Genomic DNA, 20,958 nt, shown 5'->3' on the forward strand with positions numbered 1-20,958 from the left:
AGTTGAAACTCAAACAAACACCTGCTCAAACCGAGACCTGCAGAACAAATCCCAAAGTCACTGCTGTCGGCAGAGAACAGGAAACCAAGGCCACGATCCACGCGGACTCGCACAACGTGTGACAGAAACAGAAGATTAAAACCAAGAAGGAAATCTGGTCTGATGAGTTGATCCAAGACGACACATTGCCAACATGACAACATGGATCCATCCTGCTTCATATCAGCGCCGGGGATCAGAACTGGGGAACTCAGAATAGCAGAGCGCCGAGGGAGACCCAGATGAAGTCATTAGTCTGGCTCCCACAGCTGTCAGAAAGCCTGTAATGAGTCAAAGACGCTGCGTGGAAGCGGGAGAATTTAACGGAGATTAGATCTGGGGGGTTGTTTCACGAGCAGAAGACAGCTCAGTGGTTCGCGGTGCTGACGGTCAACATGCGCCTGAGTGAAGCGCGTTGTCTGTCTGGAGGAATTCCGAGCGGCGTTGACAGACAGGTGAGACATCCCGGGCCCACCGAGCGGACACAAGCAGGGTCTTGTGTCTAATTCAGAATCAAAACTGACAGCTGGGTCCAGAGAACAACTGGAGGCAAAGCTCCAAAAAACTCCCACAGCCACTCAAAGTTTTTTTCGTGTTGTTTTTTTTTTTTTTTTAAACCAAAGCAACCGAAATGAAGCTTGTAAACATGGCCGCCTGGTTTTCATTAAGTTTAAAAGTAAACAAGCCAACAAAATCAGGATTAAGTACTGGAAGGAGGATTTTCTCAAACTGCTGTTTGTCTTCAACGCTTCAACGCTTCAGTTGAATGTCCCTTTGAAAGACGGCTGAGACATTTCTCTTCCATAACCGTGTTCTTGTTCTGAATCCCCCCCCCCCGTCGGAGATCTCCGCTTCGCTTTCAGCCACGTGGCCTCGGCGTCTCCACACAAATCGCGTTCAATAAGTCTCTCCTCGCCACTTCTTATGTTTGCTCAGTCTTTCACCTCGTTCTCACCTTGTTGTTTATCGCCCATGAAATGTGTTCTATATGCAGAGGGATTATCTCGTATTTATAGTGCTGTGGCAATCCACCTGACGGTAACCTGAGACTGCAAAACAGAAATGGGAAATGAAGAGGCGAAAAGAGAGAGAGAGAAGAAAAAGAAAAAGGCAGCCAGCAAAAGAAGTGTGTTTTCAAAGGAATATGACCATTTTTTAAGTAGTTAATTCCAAAATTTGGCGTGTACAATGTTAGTACCTGACAGTAATTGTATAAGTAGTTTGAAGTGAATCAAGAATTCGCCGTCCACTCTCTGCTAAGGAACAGTACTGACATATAAAAGCTGTATACCAACTCATTCACAACCACAGTGACTGACTTTCAACAAAAAAAAAAGGCAGGGGTAAAATAGCATGACCTTTCACCCTCAACCATCACGATCACCTCATCCGACACGTCAGCCTGGATGAAGTGACGAGGCGCCAACTCGACTTCGCGAAAAACCGTGTAACTTTACAGGAAGGTGTAGTCCGAGCCCGGGCGAAGCCACGCTCGGTCACCCTCTCACTCAAGACCCAAAGGTCCTCGCTCAGCAGAACCATTCATCTCGCTTCACCTTCAAGGAGAAAGCCAAAGAAGAAGCCGAGCGAAGAAAAAAAAAAAAAGCTACCCGCATAATGATTCCCAGTGTGAGCGGTTTGGAGTGAACGCAGGTGATGACGAAGTGATTCTTCTGCCGTCTTTCATGTGAAGTTGATGATTATGGGGTGCGAGAGAGACGCGGAGACCTTGGGCGACAGGCGGCTACACAGCACCAGGCAGAGGCATCCTGCATCCCTTTAATTAAAGCTAATAGCTGGCAATTACCAGGAATCAGTCAAGAGACGGTTAATAACAACACTGCTCCTAATAATAATACCGTCAGCAGCAGGCAGTCTGCCCCCACTCGGCACTCGCTAGACTCCACAGCGTCATTTGGTTTGACGCGTTTCTGGCTATCGTGAGACTTTCTGGACGTGCGAGACCGTCCCGAGGGTCTGGCTCACAGCTGGGCTGGTAATCTGACCAAGTAGAGGAAGGCCGGCTCGCGCCTACAACGGTGAATCTCCGGGTAAATCAGGTGAATGCCGTGAGACGCCGGCACATTGAAAAAGAAAAATGGTCAATGGGGCATAAAAAAAAAAAAAAAAGACCCTGCAAACAATGGAAACGGCAAAGCAAGACAGTAGTTTAAAATGTACCAAATGGGCAAATTAATTCAAGTGCCAACAAGGAAAACATGAAAGCTAAAAGACCAGTTTGGACGAGAAGCTGGACGAAAATGGTGAAATTGATATTATTGGTGAATGTGAACATACAAGTGAAGGAAAAGTATCAAAGTGACACTGAAGTGGAATACTGCGTGAGAATTTTCATTTCTGTAAAGTATGAGGAATAATCAAATGTATTTATCATAAACTGGTTTGTCTGTTTTGCAGTTCTGTAACAAAGTCAATATACAGTGATGATCATTTGGAGGAAACTAGTTTTAGTTTTTTTTTTTTTTTTGCTCAGAAGAAGAGTCTTGATTTCAAGATGGAGAAAATAGTTTATCTCACGGGGCATTTTTCCACTGCTTCAGAACTCCCCAAAGCACTCAACATGGTTAGTCACATCCCCCCACACACATCAATGGCAGTACTTGACGAATATTACAAGATATCTGGCTACAAGCTGCACCAAAAGCTTATTTTGCAGTCACTTATGAGAGGATGTAATCTAATCGAAAAGTATCTGAGAAGTAAGGATAACTTGGCTGTTCACCTTGTCCAATAAAGCAGCACAACCCCAACAATAATTTTCAATTAAAATGAGGATTTTCTTCCTTGTATTGCTACAGAAAGCCCATAATTTCAAAATCTAGCTTTCAAAAATAGTCCCTCAATAGTAACTCAATTAAGCTATGTTATTGTGTGATGACAAACTCTGAGAAGATTGTAAACAGAAATAGTTTGACGTTAAATGTAAATTAAATATAGAATTAGCATACAGAAACTACTACAAAAGTGTTTATGAACTTGTTCAGGATCGTTTCTATGAGATTTCTTCTCGAGTTTACTGTAAATAAAATGAGAATTACTTCAAGATGCAGTCTAAAAACAAAGTCCATAAGGAGAATCTCAACCAAATATGAACCATTTCTGTTGAAACTGATTAAAAGTGTCTTTAAATTTTGGAAGTAGGGTCTAAGAACAAGTCCCTAAATTCAACTGAAATCCTATTTGTTTGTTGAATTTGTGTCAGAATGAAGCTGACGGGACAATTTGTCTTGATTATACACAAAACTGTAACACGAGAACTCTTTGATGTTGCGGAAACTCCTCTCAAATATTCAAATCGTGGCTGTGTTGAGTTTGTTGGCTGTAATAAGAACTTTTCATCAAAAAACAATGTTTGTCCTTGACTGCAAGTCCCAACATCTCAAAAGTCTTAGTTGTTTGGCGACTTGTGTCATCAGTTTTAATTCTTTTTGTCTGAAACTTGACACTCATAAGATAAGGAGTTTTGCAATGTACAGTTTGGTTTTAATGATCCATGACTAATGACTGCTGATGCCAGTCCACATTGTAGCTATTAACAGTTGCCAGCCAACTTTAACACAGATGTTTACATTAAAAACAAGAATGCGAAAAAGAAAACACTGAAATCATACCGGTCAGCTGATTGTGTCATTAACTGAATGTGACAAGCGATTCTGATTCGACTCTCCACAAACTTTGATCTTTTACAATATATCAAACAAAAATAATACTGCAACTGTAATAAACTTGCTAGAACCTCTTCTTGCACTGTGAGCACCACTTTCCTGTCGTTAGGTTTTTCTTGGGCGTACCATTAATGGAAGTGCATCGTTTTCAGGATGTGGTCTGACACAAATCCCTACATCTCAATTACCTAAGTCGCTTGAAGATTGTAGGATCAGACCGAACACAATCAGACTTTTTTATGAATAGGAAAGTTTTGGGATTTCCAGTGACTCCAGTCAACAGTGACAAATGGATGTTGCAGTTGTGCAACAGAGATGTTAGAAACAAGTCATGAGCACCACAAACTTTGTAGACACCCTTTTCATTAAAATGAGGACTTTCTTGTATATATTGTAAATGAAACCTCCAAGATTTCAGCATGCAGTTTAAGAACATGTCCATACATCTCACTGATCTAACTTGTTACAGGTCATATTTTTTTTTCTGAACTGTTCAATTTCTATGTAAACAAAACCCTGACTACAGTCCTCAGACGTTACGCGATTCTTCTCATCAGGTTAAAAGTCATCGGTCCAGGAAAACTGCACCCAACTCGGAATCCAGATTCCCCCCCACGACTCAAAGTCTCCGAATACATAAAGGCAAACTGTGCAAACAAGCCGAGCGGCCGGGAGCCGCGCTCTGCCCTCCTACCGTGTTGTTGTGCGGCCCGGTGGCGGTGCTTCCAGCCGGACGATCCGCAGCACGCCGCGGAGACACGAACGACCCCCGATCGGAGGGGAAATATCCGACAACACGGAGAGGGAGGGGAGGGGAGGGGGGAGACGGCAAAGAGTCCCGAGGAGGAGCGGGCTGGAGCTCCTGGGAGTGTGTGCTGGCAGAATGACAAACAGCCCCACACACACACACACACACACACACACACACACACACACACACACACACACACACACACACACACACACACACGGACTGAAAGCCCCGGCTCCTCTCTGCCTCTCTCTCTCTCTCTCTCTCCCTCCCCGGGAGGGAGGCGGTGGGCGGTGGGCGGTGGGCCGGGACTCCGCCGCGGAGCACTGATAGGACGGTCACGCTGTCTGCTTTAACCCGCTCACTGCCGCTTGCACCGACCCGCAGCGCGGGTACCCGCTCCGGGCCTTATCTTACCGCCTCCAGGAAGCCCCGCTCTTGGTGAAAGAACTGTTTAAAGTTGGTTTCAGGTGGGGCATTAAAAGGACATTAACCGAGCAGGGGCGGATCAACGGGATCTGTTGGATCAGGGGCGGGGGGGGGGGGGGACCACAACAACATGGTCAAAATAAACCCAATTTATAGTACATGTCACATTCACACCGTCACGACGCAAACCCTCTGCATCTCTGCAAACTAACCCAGAACCTCTGCGACGCACCGTCACAAATTAAACCTAATTATCAAAAGTCCATATTCAGACGATAACACCAAGGCTATGCATTGACAAAAACCACCTCCGACCCCTGGTATTAGAAGAAAACCTCTCCAAACTAGGCCACATCTTAAGAATCTAAAAATCCAGTTACAGAATTTGTTGTTAAAAAAAAGAGAAAAATTCAATGAATCAAATGACCAAAGAAGGCTTTCATCAACATCTTACAGTTAAACACTCTTTAATTATCTGTAACTCGACCACCGAATTCCTTTTTTTTTTCTTTTTTAAATAGCGTAATTTTTCTTTAATAAGGCCGCACCCGTCTTCGATGCATCAGTCAATTTAAATTATAGAATACTGTTCAGATGTGTTGGCTGCTCTTCGAGGTTCACTGTAATAACTACTTAGAAAGACTCTTCTTCCACACCCAAGGCTACGACAGCCCTGGGTAATTGCAGTTATATGAAGGTGTCAAAGAAAGCTGAACTGTCCGTATCAGCACATCCTCAAACCCATTTTAAAGTAAAAGATTCAGATTCATGCAGTCAAAATGAGATGTTTGATGGAGCAGTATGTCATGTTTTCAGTTAAGTATTTCAGATATTCAACAAAATGTCAGTATTTACACTCTCAGAATAAACACTGTGACCCACAGGCTTGATGAAAAAAACTGATTTGTATAAAGGCTGCATGTTAATGAACTTGTTGTAAAAAAAAAAATATGACTTCAAGTGAACAGAAACAGTATTTTGCTTTTGTTTTAAAGTTGCAAAAAAAAGCTGCAACATATCACAAATGTATTTTATCTTGATATTATGCACTGTTATAAATTGTTCTCAATGCATTCATGCTGTGCAATTTTAAAAAGACTGATTTTACAGTATGAAAGAAAAGTCTTTGATTCATCACTCATTCATTTATGTAACAACTGATAAAATAGTTTGATCGGCAGATCTAATTATTATCATTATTACTCATATTACTTAGTTATATTATAATTATACACCTGGTTGGCTCAGGAAAGACATCAGAATCATTAAGAAAATCAAAAAAATTACCAAAAAGAATAACACTGACAAAATGTGCCACTTCTGAATCACTGCTGGTGGAAACTGCAGACGATCAAGAGAAAGAGCACCTTCAGACGAAATAACTATATTTATCTCAGATCACATGCTATTGCAACACCCAACAACAATATATTTTCACCTGATATGCAGCTCTAGTGACAAATACCAATTCAAAGCAAAGGGGAAAAACACAACATGCTAAAAAAACTAAAAAAAAAACAAACATTTCCATGTACCGCACCATTTCTAAATCGTGTACTGGCAATCATTTAGTTTGGAAGAAATGTATCTGCTCTGGTTATGTTCTTTACAAGAAAGAATACTTCTATTGCATCTTTGAGTTTCATGTCAGAGATCTTGATGCAGCAGAGTCCAAATCTCACACGAAGTTTGCAGGGCCAGGACACTGACTCGATGCACTGCATCATTTTATTTAAACGCATGTTTGTTGCACAATGTAGAAATGGAATCATCAATCATCAGTCGTGTCGCCTTAATCTTTTCGTTGGGAGAAATGCCTCGTCTGTCGTAAGTGGAGGAACTTTCTAGAAATAGCCTCTTTCTTTTTTTTTTGCTCACAAACAACAAATTCTTCTCAGCAGGGGAGGTGGGGGGAGTTTATCACAGGGAATGCTGGGAAGGCTGAGGCGTACCTGGCTTTAATTTCAGCTGTCTAGCAGGATTAGGACACAGTTCATATAGCAAGCTGTAATCATCTGCAGTAGTGAGCCGCTTGTTCACAGCTGGCCCCCAGGCCAGGCAGAGCCTGAACCAGTCACTGCTTTGTAGTTGTCTCTAATACTAATAACCTGGTACTAATGGGCTTAGCAGAGTTCATTGTATTGCATTATGTTTTGATCCTAAAAAAAACCAAAAAAACATGTTCGTGTGTTACACTTTGGTCTCTGAACATACGAGAAAATGTTCAGACTATGAAGGACTGCGTCACGTGTACTGATGTGTTCGTTGCACTATGGAGGACTGCTCAGTGCGTCATGACGGACTGTTGTGGGGTTTTTTTTTGCTTTCAGCTAAACTCTGAATGTGTCTTTCCCCAAGACGTGATTGATTGTGACCTTGACAAGGGGCAAAGTACACTAATGGTGGTACGACATAGGTACATTTCATCGTCACTGTGGGGAATGTCAGTTATAGCAACTGTACCGGCAATATATTCAAAAGCTGCTCCAAGGTTTCAAGGGTTATTTTGATGTTTCATGAGGAAATGTTGTGTTTTATAGTTTTTCCTGGGTAGTTTCTGCAGCTTTTCCTAGCGCCATACCACGGGGCCAAGCAGGCTAATGTGTGTATTGTTTACACTTTAAGGAGTATCTTTCAGAGAAACGGAGACGAGGCGAAACAAACTCACTGCACAGTTTGGAGTTTATTTTACACAGTGAGGGCGTCTCAGAGGAACTTCTGCACCCACGATTATTCGATAGCTACTTTGAGGTTTCCTGTTTGTGCTGAACCAACTTTGATGACACACAGTGAGTCACATTCCCTAAAAGCTAATGCAGATTATTTGGGACGATGTTAGATTCTCGAGTGTGCCATGGAAAACTTGTGTTTGTGCCCCTCTGTTGGATTCTGACACTATTGTGTAGATGACTGTGAATATATCAACATGTATAACTCAATTCATTAATTAGACGGCAGTTATGTACCCTACTGATCCGAGAAATGCCCGGTTGCACTAATACTCTGAAGTTCCTTTTGTTTTATTCACAAATCTTTCACTGCATAGTTGGTTTTAGCTGAATGACTCCAACATGTTGTTCTTCTTATACAAGCAAACAGCCACTCTTGTCTTCAACGACTAAGAAATATCTCTGTCAAGTTGTGTCCACATCCAAAGCACACTACATCACTGCAGGGCCTCAGAACCGTATCCCTGTGGGTGCAGTGGTGAATGAGCCGTTTGTGAGCGACCATGCCAGCGCACCGATGCCAGCAGGCTCAGGCGGTCAACTCAGGACAACGCCGCCTTGATTTAAAATAACACAAAGGTCTTTCAGCGCCGACACCACTGTCCAGCCGCTCACCTCCTCCAAGAGCAACACTTTCTTCTGATATGCGGTCGTATAATGACTTCAGAGAAGCCGTGCGTGGCCTCGGCCAGCAGGGGCCGAGTCCTGCCCGCATGGAGCTAAAGAAGGAAACTACATCAAAGACGGCACTGTACCAAGGAAGGCCAGAGGCCCCCGGTGAAAGCGTAACGGCCCCCGGGAAGATTGCACACAACTCATCAAAGTGACAGGTTTAGCGAACAACAAGAAGAGACGAGGGAGGGAGAGAAGTGAAGGAGACGATGTTACGGAACCATTTAAGGCTTTGGCATGCCATGTCAAAAATAATGTCTTCAAATTAGTTTTTTTTTCTTTCTCCCTAGAATAAATCCATTTCTTTGATGACTCGGCATTTTTCCTTTGTTAACCAGAGCATGTGTGACACACCGAAAGCAGACACGCAGCCTAAACTGCAAATTGTTGTTTTCTTTTTACGAACCAACACAAGAGTAAGGCACGAAACCTCAAACAGCTGCAAAGAAGAAGAAAACGGTGACCTGGGGGAGGGACTCGAATCCACACGGCTTTGTCCTGGAAGTTTAAACATGATCCCAGAGCACATCAACGGCCACCTAATAGCGGAGCGCTCAGACGCCGGGCTGTAATGTGCTCCGACACATCCACAGAAAGGCGACAGGTAATACTATAGGCCCCCGGAGCATTGTAGCCACCTCTGAATTCGTTGGAGCGGACGAGAGTGGGGAAACGAGAGCGAGCAGAGACAGTACAGAAGAGACGCCTGCATCTGCTCATTGGCTTCTGTTGGTCTGAGTTGTGGAAATGAGGGAAACCCAATGCCTTCAACACCTTGGCAGCGAGGACAGACATCTCGCACCTGATTAGCACAGAGCCCGGCGACTCCCTTGGCAGCGAGGACAGACATCTCGCACCTGATTAGCACAGAGCCCGGCGACTCGCTTCCAGATTGACCCCAAGGGGGGGTCGAGAAATTACTGAAACCCAAACAAGATCTAAGAGCCAAGTCACAGTTGTCCGCACGAGCTGAGCCAACGTGAGTAACAAAGAGGCTTCCAGTGTGATTCCAACTCATTTCTGCCTCTCTGGTGTGGTTCTCCAAATCCAAATAATTTATCATACATAAAACACACGGGGAAGGCTTTGGTAAGGGCCCCGTCAAGAAACATGTGCCTCACACATGTGCACACGCTCTAGTTTATTGTGAGGTTTTTGGCAACCTGGTCAACATTTTTTTTGAATAGAGTTTCCAAATAAAGCGACCGCCAGTTAGCGTATGTCAGTACACCGGGTAATGTATGGTGTCTCAGAAAAAGGCCGGCTGCAGAGCTCCAGGGGCGTAGTTCAAGTTTGGAACACAGTATTCAGAGGACCTGTGGTTGCAATATATTGTCGAGAACTTTTAACAGAACTCAAAATTACTGTTGAATTATATCCCAACATGGAGAGGGCAAAGCAGTAGTCGGGGGGCTTCAGCAAGCTTTGGGGGGGTTGGAGTGCAAAAGCCAGAATAATCTGAGGGAAGGGTATTCCCTTTCTCAGCATTTGTTTCCGAGGATGAAACAATTTAGTATTTTCTTAAAACGTAAATTTAACAGTTACTGCAAAAGGACTTTTTTTTTCTCGTTATTTCTCTAAAGAGCCCAACAGTCATTAGCAATGTTGTCTTTTAATGTGAAAAACATTACACTGTCCAAAATTCAACCAAATATTATAACTCGGCATGACAAGTCTCATACTCCCACATTCATAACCCCAGGCTGAGAGCATTATTTAAAATGTGGCCTCTAGAGGCTGTACGAACTATGACCAAAGCATAAAAGTCCACGTGTCCACGTGTACTCACGTTACAGTGTTTTATAGACACAGAAAACAGTGTGACTGTACACATTTAACTTTCATGGAGTTCTCAAAAACTCAACACGAGTCCAATTCCTTTTGGGATAATTCATACATTCTTTCCTATAACCACCACTAAAAAGTCCCGTTCTTCATTTTCAAAGCAAGGTGTGGAATAAAACTGGTTTGTTCGGCTTTGTTCTTACCTTGTTTGACTCAAACAAGGCCATTTGAAATCTACATTTGAAGCCTACGTGAAAAAGACAGCATTGGTTAATAGTGAAAACTGCTAAAATGAGAAATGTACTAAAGCAGACAGATATAAAGAATAGTTTTTACTTGAAGGGAAAAGCTGTGACCAGGAACAATATTAAAGGATAATATAATCTACACAAGAAGGAGACAAACCTGTTTTATGAAAATGTAATTTTAAATAAATGATGGAACATGGCCACAATGAATATATTATTTCCGAGAGACTGCTTTCATGGAAACTGTCATCTAATGATATAAAGCACAGATTGCAAGAAGGATTTTCAGTGATCACAATTGTTGAAATGGTGCTGTTACAGTAAAAAAAAGTGAGAAACAGAAGAGAGACAAACTTATTATCATCATGTTTTCATGCCGTCATTTGGGTTACATCTTACTATCTACTTATATAAATGTGAGTTTTGAACTGAAATGTCTTGGAAAACTTGTACTATGAATGAAACTTGCGTTTAGTAATGAAGAAAATACTAATGGTCGCATGAAGGGACCACAGGTTGGAGAAAAAAGGAAAACATGATGGCCGAGTTCATATATCCCGAAAATCAATATATTCGGTGCTTGTGCTGTGAGTTGCAGTTTGAATGGTGTGGTCCTCAATTTTTCCATCAATTACAATATATGAGAAACTTTAATGTTCAAAGATAGAGATTTGACATATGAAGAGCAGGAGGTGAGATGGAAGCCTCCATCAACAAAACTCAAGAGGCCACATGTACAAAATGATGATGGATCATCCCTTTCATGAATGATTTGGAAGGTGGAAGCAGACACCGGAGGGACCGCGTTGTTGTGCAGAAACATGCTGTATCCAGATGACCCATCTGTCTGTTTCCCCATTACTTATTTTAATATGCACCACAGAGATAAAAAGAAAAAGAGCCATACCAGTTGGCTTCAGCGATAAGAGACATGGCAGAGCGGCTGAGCTGCACGAGCCCATTTCCTCCTCGGAGGTGTTGAATGGCAGCTCAAAGGTGAGAATGACATCACACGCACATGCCAGACTCCCATTGGTTGGCAGGTGCAAGATCCAAAGGCGAGAAAACTTGTTAATTTGAGAATGCGAAAATAGTTTTAATGTGCTGTGACTCCAAAGCAGTTTGTGGAAACAAACTAAAGTGGAGCCAAAAGGCTCGTCTCAGTCGCTCTGCTGAGAGGTCAGGGATCACTCAAAACAGACTGAAACCAACGAATTGAAGGGTAAATAAAGCATTTTTTAAAGCCTTTTTGAATTCTGTGTGAAGCAAATACCTTTAGAGCAGAGAAATTAGCGGTGCCAAAGGACAAATTCGGGCATTTATGAATAAAGAAATGGCCCCCCAGGATCAGACTCTTGAGGCCGATCAGATGCCTGGAGGCATTTGATGGAATAACTTGAGTTGTGGTGCAATACATCTTGGGTTACATTGTTCAAGCAAGTTCCACAAAACGTTTCAAGTTTGCAGGGACTATAATTGCTCCCATCACCCCTGATCCATGGAACCCATTCCATCCAAATGGCTCAACCTCTGGCCTTGACTCAGATACTTATAGTCACTGGTTCAAGCCTCATTGATTATAAGAATCTCAGCTTTCTGGCATTGAACAACTCACTTTAAGATGCCCGCTTCTGAAGAAAGTCAGTGATATCGCTATGATAGCATACAATATTCATGTCTATTTGGAATATACTGGGCATTGTCAGGTTTGAAACACCTAAGACAGGATTCCTAATATAAGGGTGAGCAGTGATGTGTTCCTCGCCGCACAGAGGCGGCTGAGCTGGTGTTCTGAGTTGGAATGTGCTGACGTCTCAAAACAGAAGATGTTGTTTACTCCCAAAATCAGCAGCGATAAAACACATTAGAAGTTCAAGATACTAGGAAATTATTCTGGGCAGGCCACCAAGCTGGAAAAAAAGCAGTGTATCAGTTCAACATTACAGATCCTATGTGGTTTAGGAGTCATTTGGAGAACATAGTATCCTAATATAAAAGTCCATGAAGAAGATAGTTTGTTCAAAGTGCAAATAGGAAAGACATATCATTTTGCCAAATTATTCATCAATATCAGTTTTAATTCGCCTACAACATCAGATGTGGTGATTAATATATGACACAAAAGCCATCCAATGTTGAGAAATAACAAGTGTTGCATGGTTTTGGGCCAAAACTGGGCACAACCTTCTAATTAGGACTGTTTCCCCTGTGGACTTCACAGGATGCGAGTGTGCTTAAAGCAGCCATTGTCCTTCCTTACCCTGGATCACACTTGTCTTTTATCCCAACCTCGCTCTACATTCACCTCTTTATCTTTTCTCCACTTGTGCCTGAGCAATTTCTTACTCTGGGAATAGACGCAGCTCAATCAAAACTCTTCTTTCTGTTGTCCTTCAGAGAGAAAAGTGTGGGGAGGGGTGACCGAGAAAAGTGGCGGTAGGCAAACGCAAAGGTCTTATGAAGTGGATGGGCAGGAGCAACAGAGGAGGGAGGGAAAGGACTTTCACTTGTTTGAACTGTTTTGAGACTTGGTTTGATCTGGGACACAAATAGGGCAGCGGGGACTTAACACAGAGTGGGAAAAGAGAAAGTCAGAGGAAGGCAAAGGCCAGAAGCAGGTAGGTGGACTTCCAGAAATGGAGGCCCAGAGACAATTCACACAAAAGACTGTGTCAGAGGAATTTGGTGGGAAGATGTTTGTGTGCGAGAATTAATGGAAGAGAGTTCCTCTTTGAGTGGACGGGAGTTAGCGTTTGCTCATCAGACGGAGCACACACTCTTTGAGGAACTGCCCAAACATACACACAGCCGGATTTTACACTCGGCTCTCCTTCAAAGCTTCAAAACTCAACGAATGCTACAAGTGTATGTGTATGTGTGTGTGTGTGTGTGTGTGCATTGTTTGTATTTACGGAGGTGAAACTTGCAGAGATATTTTGTGCTTGACTCTCTGATCAGTAGTTACAAAGTAGGAACAATCATTCTTTCACATCAGTCTGATCTGGTCATTTCAGTTATTGTTCAGATTGAGCTGCGTTGCTGTGGAAACTAACAACAGGTGAAATCAAGGGCCAATCATGAGACAACCTCAGAATGGGAGATGCTTTGCGGAGACGTTGATTTCCCCCCTCTTTATGCTGCCTTCCAGTTGTCTCGAGAACGTTGAGGAGATTCTAGGAGACCGACAGTTACTGTATGAGAGCTGGACATGGCCGGAGAAGCTATTTTACCATTCGGCAGTGCTGCTATCTGCTTTCTTGTGGAAGGAGGAACGACATTAACACTGGTGAAAGCCCAAAGTTTGAAAAGAGTTTCATCATACAAGGCTGAAAAAGATAGTGTAGATAAAGAATGGAAACCCCTTTTAGATGTTTTACTTGATAATTATTTACAAAACACTAATTTCAGAGCCTTAAAGAAAGAAAATTAAGAATTTAACTTAAAAAACAGGCTCATTTGCTACATAATGATAATGTCTTCTTGATTCAATCAATGTTACAGCCTCACCCACAAACAATATGAGTCGAACATATGACATTAGGAGTTTAAATAGATAATAATATTTGCAGTGGGGGCAGCAAGGAGAGGCCAAACTACTAGAGGAGCACATAATGTCCCAAATGGGCAAATAGCTCTGAAGAAAAACTGTGATAAAACTTGAAAGATCACATCCGTGTGTCAAATTTCTCCGGGGGCCTCTGAGGGTGCAGAGCTGGATGGCCTTGTAGAGGTCGGGGGGGTGGGACTGATAAAAAGACATTTTTTTGTGTGGTTGAAGATGTTTGAGGAGGTGGGAGATCACATCCTGCCGCCATAAACCTTCCGACAGTCAGAAACACCGAGACAGAGGCAGAGATGCGGGGCGGAAGCCGAGTTTGAAGGGAAAGGTTTCAGGATGAGAAGAAAGGCAGCAGCAGCTTTCCTTCTGCCCTCTCTACAAATACAAAGTCCGGACGTAGCAGACAGAACTGTCACCGAAGTGTCACCGCAGTCGGCTGCTGGAATGCAGACAAGGCCAGTCTAGTTCTCCTTGACGTTGAGGCAACTTCAATGTACTTTGGGCAACTCAATCGTCGTCTGCTCTCTGACGTCGTCCAAGTCTTCGACCGTATCCTGGATACATGAGCTCGACATACAAATTTTATACAGAGGACCAATCTCTCGTTTTCTTGCAAGTCTTTTGTCCGTCAAATGACAAGATCGACTGAGACAGCTGAAGACTTATGTCTCCGAGACATAGCCCGGGGTCTAAGAGCAGCTTTGGGTTCCACTGGAGAATCTGAAGGAAGTTAAAAGGTTCCTCAGTCCAACAAATGGCTAAAGATATCTAAAGTGCTGGTTGTAAAGTGATCATGTGGGTAAGAACCTGACTGTTGCACTCAGTATGTCTATGATGTTGCTCACTCAGACTGAGAGGAAAAAAAGATGGTTCAGTCTTTGGAAGTACTTCGCCACGTTTAGACAACAAAACTACTTTGTTGGGTTTAAGCTATTAACTATGACTGACATCCATAACATCTCGAGCAGAAGGGGAACCCCCTGGTGGTCAGGGTAGTTATGACGGGCACACAACAGAATATCAGGTAGAGGTCATACAAAGAATGAGATAGTTCACATTAGCAGACTGGTGAGTATGGGTTGGATGAATTTACCAAGAGTAGTTGTAAAAGCACTTCTTGTATTCCAATGAAAAGCACATAAATTAGATCAATTATTAATTTGATAGGTAGATATAATTCAAAACTAAATGTGACGGTGTCACAACACGCTTAACATTTTTGCTCCAACAATGAACGGCTCGTACCTTGAGGCGTTTATAACGAACACATTTGATGTTGCGAAACCAGTCAGGAGTAAATAGTTCATGGAAAAAATACAATTCATTTTTTTTTCTCAAGGTAGGGTTGAAAGAGTGAATGAGACAAGTGTTGAAATAGGAGCAAACAGAATGCAGCTGTGTTGTGCAATGTCCAACCTGCTTTAATGACAAACAAGAAGAACAACAACAACAACAAAAAAGGTTTACTGCCACACTCTGGCACGATCCGTTCCACAGAGCACTTTGTTGGTCGACCCTGAGCACACTTGAGTCTTTATGGCCTTGTCCTGTCTTCGAGCAGTGGCCAGACAGCTCTGCTGTGGGAGCTGCACTGCCCTTGGCATGTCACCACAGTGCCTGAAACTGGCGCGCCGGTGCCAAAGAAAATGGAGTGACTTCATCCTGTGTCATCTCGCTGGAGGACAAGAAGGCCTCTCGAGGTTTGAGGGTGAAGGCCTGCTAAAAGAGCTTTCCGGATAAAGACTGCAAGGTAGAGATAACACATACCGAGTACTTGTGCATAATGCCGTGGGCCAAAATGCATGTTAAATGAACCGAAATGAGGTGGAAATTAAATGAAATTATTGGCCAAAAAATACTCTAGTAGAGAGGAAGTACGAGAGGAAAAAAACCAAAACAAATGACAGGGCCCTTTAGTGTATGAGGCATGCATATAATGTCGGGTATTTATGCATGTCCGTGTGTGAATAAGATAGGCTGTTCTGGTTCCAGGCACTTGGAGCCCGTCCCACTCCCCGTGGAGAGGTGTGCACCAGAGATGGGAACTCGGGCCTCCACAGCTGCTCTCCACTCTCCTCTAAACACACATATACAATTTTAACTCTCCCCTTGGAATATCCATCTCAGCAGCTTCCCCCCTTCAGCTCCTGCACATTAACCTAACACAAGAATTAAATAATCACGCTTTTGTCAAATGTAAGGCGAACTTAAGGCCCACCGGTTTTACACACGTGATCTATACAATTTCCGATTTGATGATGTGGGAAACAGAGCAAAAAAGAATGTTGTAAAAAAAAAAACATTTTTAATCTATTGATCTGGGTCCCACATACAGTAAAAGAATGTGAGGATACAGTATGCAGTGCGTGTGCGTGTGCGCGTGTGCGTGTGCGTGTGTGTGTGTGTGGGTGTCACATCAGGTGTTGTGTGTCTCACTGAGTACCAGCAGAGCGTAATGGAGACGTGGTGGGAAAGCAGCAGGTCTGACACTGCTGGGCTCTGTGATAAATGTGCACTTTGACAAATGGGAGTCGAGAAATAATCCTATATACCGGCGCGGACCGGCACGGGAAACGGAACGAGTGGAGACGATAAAGTGCATGAAAATGAGAGTGCTGTGAGTTTCCTCCCATCCAGAACTCTCCTGAATGAAATCTTTGTGATCATCAAAGTTGCCACCTTAAAAAAACACACACACACACACTGTGGTGACACAATAATGGCGCCCCTTTCTCCCCCGGACGGCCCATCTGCTTCACACAACATCTGACTCCTCTGCAGCCACTGAGCCGCGACGAACAAAAACAAACTCCACATCAAAAGGAAAACTGATACAGTACCACAAGGGGGGGGGGGGGGGGGGGGGGGGGGGGGGGCTACAGGTAGGTAGGTAGGTGTGTGTGTGTGTGCCTGTGTGTGTGCGTGCGCCATCCAACAGCGCCATGCAGCCACTCGCAATGTGGACACATGAGGGTACGTTCACCGCGCCCAGGCATGTAGATTCAAACGCTTTGGTCCGAGGTGCTGTTTGCAATTTTTTCCCCTCCACCACCACCCGACTGCCCTTTTTCTTTTCCCATGTGAGAAAACAAGCTGTTATTATTATGACTCAAATGGCGGGTACGGCTATTTGGCAGCGCGAAGCGGGGCGAACAGTAATGCTCGAAAAATGAAAATAGGTGGAAAGTTGTCTGGTTTCCTTTTTCTCCCATTCCGGCTTTATTAGCTGTCTGTATATGTCCATAAATATTTATAAACAGTGCAAAATTGCTATAAAAGCAGACGGGGAGGGGAGAAAAAAAAAAAAAAAAAAGAGCCCCTCCACACCCTGAAAATGACTGGGGGCCCCAGTCCGGGTCTGGCATTAATCTTGCAGTCATTAAAAATGTGGGGGAAATTATTAGTGACAGGCTTATGGAATTACATCATGCTTTGGGTCAGTGGGCCTCTCCTGAAAGGCTTGGCAACAGATGACCAGAGACACACAATGATATGAGGAGCTGAGGGACCTTGTGGTCCCACCTCTGTAAACTCTCTGCAGGTTGGAAGGTGAACTAAATAGCAGTGAGTGAGTTTTCCCAGGCAATACAACAGGTTTGGGAGTACCACCTGCCAGCGAAGGTTCAGTTTATGGTCACATCTGATGGGGTGTTACATCTTCAAATTCACATAAATAAAGCATCGAGGCCATAATGAACATCTTAAACAAAGAATAAGGTTATTGCATTGCTGAGGGCCTTGAAAAGAGCAGAGCAAAAGTCCCTCCCCTTAAAAATAACTGGCTGCAGGTGGGGATGTGTGTTTGTTACTGTGCACGTAGATGCCGGAGAAATTATTTCCACACATTGAACACACAGACAAACCAATTATGAATCAGCAGCCCTGGAAAGAAATGCGTCCTCTCAGCCTCTGAGTGTATGTGAAGTGTTTGTTGATGTTTCCCACATTGTTGTCATCCAGTCTTATTCATGACGTGCCAACAACTTTGCACGGATGCAGCTCGTCATCACAGCATTTTATTCCTGCTAAATTATAGGTAATGTAAACAATCTAATTGCCATACCTGTGTCCAGTTATTTATTTATTTGCCAAATGCTAACAGATGATTATCAAATTCTTTGACATGATTACGTATTGCTGTAGAATTGTTAATTTGTACAAAAAAAAAGAAAGAAAAAAACAAATGCACACAATTTGTTGCACTTTTCTTTTATATTAAAATGTAAACTTTTTTTGTAATGTTTATGTTTAGAGGGCAAGCAATCCTTTCTTGTGTCTTTGTGCGAAGGCATCACAGTCTCACAACCCACCCATGCCCGAAGCCAGATTATTGACCCCGTTTGATATAAAACTGCCGTCACCCCGAGTACGCTTATTGTTCCAAGCATATACTTTCCAGAAACTTTGCATTGACTGGAAGGACTCTGAAACACGTAACATACAAAAACAAGGCTCCTACCAAATAAAAGCTATAAAAGCGCGGCGCGCACGTCAAGCGTCTCATAAAGCAGCAGTTTTCTGGCATGCGCCACCTTCATCCCTGCCAACCCCCTCGCCCTGCACCACTTCACACCGTATCTAACAGGGGAGCGTCTCATTATGGATCCACGCCAAAACAACTCTTATTGGGCCAATTAATGGGCGTAAAGAGAGGCGCAGCACATCAGGAAGAATGCTGGTAATGGTTTGCAACATGTGCAGATTCACGGTCGGTGCACCGCTGTTACTGAGGAAAATATGTGCAAAGGTGCAATATGTGCAGATTGGTTAAAAGAAAAAAAAGAAAAAAAAGAAAAAAAAAGAATCACAGTATTTCTCTCAAATCCTCCTGTAAACGCTTTGTCTGTTCTGTCATAATTGCGCGAAGTGCGACACAGGTAAAGCCAGAATGAGCTACAGTGCTAATCGACTCGCTATATACAAGCCCATAAAGCTACGTTTAAGTGCCTAATTATCCTTCAGACTGAACATGTGTGAAGACACCTGCTCGCAACACACCGTGCTCGTCACTGAAGCAGGTGTTTCCTTCGCCACATTTTATGTGCAGAATATTTCAGATTTGTGCCTGTTGTAAAGCTGCTTGCGGAGATGCACAAAAAAGTGCAACAACATAATGAACATCCTCACGATTTATGAACATGTACGTTTCTTCTGAAGTTTCATCACCAAAGCAAACAAACAGGTCACCTTGCTTAAATCGCCACTTGGGCATTGGTGTCTCCATCGAGCAAAAGTTAAAGATGTTCTCTATTTTATCTCAAAGTAATAAGTCGGAAATAAACTTGGAAGAATTTGAAGAAATGTAATTGCGATTATCGAATGGCAATTCAGTCACCCTTCTGCAATATTTCTATTGCTCACACGGATATCGAGATAACGATAAAATTGCGACATATGATGCGGTGCCAATATTAACAAATGTTAAGGCTGTGAAATAGGTGTACTTGTCAACATCTATTCCAAGGTTTTTTTTTAGTTTCATCTATCGGGATATAGGGGAACAGGACTGGAATGATGAATGAATTGGCCAAATTTACCAATGAATGTGTGAGTAATAACAATAAGGGTGTGTTCCTACCCATATGTGTGTAAAGTAAACAATGGACACCCAAATCAAGTGTGGCTAACCCTAAATTTAATGGGTTTTTTTCCTTGAATGATTTAATCATTTAAGGTATTCAGTTTGTCAATATCTTGTGACGCAACTGTAACGACTGCGGAACAAAAAACAAGTAAATAATTATGACAACATTATAATACAATTGATGTTTGTCATCCGCCATTCATCTCTGGAACCAATCATTTATTGGCTTTTGGAAATTGGCTTGTTGATTGCGCCATATGAAACGGGCAGCCACCAGTTGCTGATTTCTGCTGTCGACCCCCATGAAAAGTGGTGGTCTGTCTGTGGCCCATTCGATATGTGTGTCAGTTGGCGGTTTTCAACTGTAGCCAAAGTGCGAGGAGATTCTGGCGACGGAACAAGCTTATGGAATGTGATTCCCCCCCCCCCAAAATGCAGAGGCTCCGTCTTAATCTTCCATCTTTAAGCTCCGACTGACACCAGCTTCGCTTCCAAGGGCTCTGCTCGGGGTCTCTTTCTCCACCGGGCTGCCCCATTGTTGTGGGGGGGCTGATAAATATTTACTCTTCCCAGCTTGGCAGGGAAATGAGTGGGCGGGGAGAGGGAGCCATTGTGACAGAGGGGGTCAGAGACGCCAATGAGACAGCAGGGTCCTTCCTATCCAACTGGCACCTTAGCCCTTGGCGCCCCCCCCCTCCCCCCCCAAAAAAATCTCAGAATACACTATTAGTGCTGCATCGGGACGGACCTAATGCCGGTAACAATCTGAGCCCGTGTGTGTTTGTGTGTGCGTGGGTGGAGAAGGCGACCACGGAAAGAGACACAGGCCTTGCGGAAAGAAGAGAAAGAAGAAAAAAAAAAAGAAAGAGAGAAAAGGAGAGTGGAGAAAGGCTCCCCCTTTTGAGAGCTGTTTACACGAGAGACCACCAGCGGAACTCCTGAGACAATAGGGCGAAGAGGGTCCACAACAGCAGACGATGGCGGCACAAAGGAAAGAGGCGCTGCTGTTATGAATACACACGCCCCTCCAGGCTTCATCTCTCCACCTCGCCAAGCTCCCTCAACAAAGCAAAACCAATAGTCATTTTTTTCCAAGGCGGAACCAAACAGGGCTTTCCGGGGGCGGCCAAATTCAAATCGTCTATGTCAGAGCAGCAATATTTGTTGAGTTCGTCTTAAAGAAATGAGGAGGATGAGGGAACTGAAGATGTATCAATGTGAGGGAAATCCGGCGAGAAAGAACTCGGTCCTCACTGGTCTGGGCCTTTAGTGTGAGAGGCCCGCTTCTTGGAGACCCCTCCTCGTAGGCGACTTTCTGTTTTGATATCGCTTTCTGTATAAAAAAAACAACCTCGTGGTGCATGCAACAGGTCAGCCAGGTGTCACACAGGTGGAGCTTCTAATCCGCCGGATCAAAGCGACAACCTCCTTAACGCCTGGAACAATAAACAGAGCTCAGATCTGCATGAAGCGTTG

The 20,958-nt window shown here is 43.5% G+C and overlaps 1 protein-coding gene across 2 annotated transcripts in view; it reads right to left on the reverse strand.

Annotated features, from left to right (window-relative positions):
- Positions 1-20,958, reverse strand: part of disp1 (dispatched homolog 1) — an 84,004-nt gene that overhangs the window by 23,332 nt on the left and 39,714 nt on the right. The window contains exon 1 of one of the 2 annotated variants that reach the window (XM_080514090.1): positions 4,420-4,615. The exons of the other annotated variant lie outside the window; for it this stretch is intronic. The gene's annotated coding sequence lies outside the window, so the exon portion shown is untranslated. Of the gene's footprint in view, positions 1-4,419; positions 4,616-20,958 lie in introns of those variants that run through there. 2 annotated transcript variants of the gene reach the window in all.

This window comes from Blennius ocellaris (assembly GCF_963422515.1).
Source record: "Blennius ocellaris genome assembly, chromosome: 18".
Taxonomy (NCBI): Eukaryota; Metazoa; Chordata; class Actinopteri; order Blenniiformes; family Blenniidae; genus Blennius; species Blennius ocellaris.